The following is a 1726-nucleotide window of genomic DNA, read 5'->3' on the forward strand; positions in this document are numbered from 1 at the left end:
CTCTGCCAGCCTCCAACAATCCTCTCATCCTAAACAAATCTCAGACAGAACTTAACCTCCGCAAAACACGCGCACAGACGCCGCTTGCAGTCAAGTCCGTAGCACGCCGAACGACTTCCAACTTTTCAAATTCAGCCTTCAGCCCCAACCGTCGCAAGCGACCCAGAATTCACAGGTAGCATCGCAGCAGCACACCATCGCCGCCATGTTCATCAGCCAGTGGGAGAACAGCCGACCTCCATATTCTTTCTCGTTTTCCCTTCTTTCCTCCTTCTATCCTCTTCCATGTTCTTCTCTTCCTCCCGGAGGGATGCGGGATGCTGCGTCCCTGGTGACGTCACGATCCCCGGGATTGCGGCGGTGGCGCCATCTCGGAGCCGCAATAAGAACCTCGGGTCGGAGGAGCGCTGCGGCCAAGCCGACGCCACGGCAGCAGCGATTAGAGAGATCTGTTCGGAGTGTTCGCTTTCCTGTCGGCGACAGGTCGGTTTGGCGCGAAGCGGGTTGTCATGGCTACGGTTGGCCAAACGTTGAGGCGTCGTCACGTGATCTCACGACCGTCTGCTTAATGTGGGTCGCACGTGAGGGAGGGTGGTTCGAGAAACAGCTGGTTGCGAAGCATCGCCCTTTTTTTGTTTTTGTATTTTCTGTTGTTGTCATGCAAGCGACGTGTGGCGGGCTGCATTTTGATTGTGCCGTTCCGAGTGACACCGGTTGATGGGCGCAAAGTGTCACTTTGTGTTCCCTGCCGTAGTCACTTTCGTTTTTTCTTGACTTTGTGCGTGCTTGCGTGGCAGCTTCGCCATTTGGTTAACACATACAAGTACCGATAAATGATACATTGTTTCGCCTGTGGGATTTTAACTTCTGAGGAGGCCGGTCGAAATGAATAATTAAGAGAATTGATAACCCCGTTATTTTGTAGCTCATTATGTGTGCGTGTGTGTGTTTATACTTTGAGCGGAGGAAAGCATATGAAAGCGCAAAAATATATTGTATTTGACCGCATTATTTATGTCTCATTTCCATTTAAAGTGCCACCAGTCCTCGTTTAACAAACTAGCACACTACGTCAAATAGTCCAAGCTTCAGACACCATCAATCTTAGATAAACTGAAATTGAGTCAATATTTAAATAATAAAAAAACTACGAGTTGCAGTACATAAAAAAATACAAAATTGCAAAGTTTTTAAAAAAAAAAAACTTTTATAAGAAAAGAGCGCTATCAACCTGCGCGTTCACAGTGCATTAGTGTAGTACCTTGCGAAATTGGTCTTTATTTTTATTTGATCTATTCAGCACATCTGTGACAACTCAAAATTATCTGAAAGGTGCTGGACTCCCGAAAAGTTTTTCGAACCTCTTTCTTCAGACAGAACATCTAGTTCGGTCAAGCAGCACTGAAGCTCTCTAGAAAACAACGAAAGTGTTCGGAACTACGAACGTTGGCTTCGAACACTCAAGCTATCACTATAGTGACCAGATGTCCATCCGCCATTTGTGCAGCATTTGAATGCAAATCGAATGTCTCTACATAAGCATATACAGTACATATAGCGAAAACAGCATAGCACATAATATAAAATCGGATAGGAGCAAAGCTGACGAACTCAGTATGTAAATAAAAAAAAAAAAAAAAAAAAAAAAAACTCTATAAAAAATTTAAGAAAACGTTGCCTGAAATGTTTTTTGTTTTTTTGTTTTTTTTATTCCAGAGCACGTTCG

This window comes from Ixodes scapularis, unplaced genomic scaffold (assembly GCF_016920785.2).
Source record: "Ixodes scapularis isolate PalLabHiFi unplaced genomic scaffold, ASM1692078v2 PGA_scaffold13__105_contigs__length_92229423, whole genome shotgun sequence".
NCBI lineage: Eukaryota > Metazoa > Arthropoda > Arachnida > Ixodida > Ixodidae > Ixodes > Ixodes scapularis.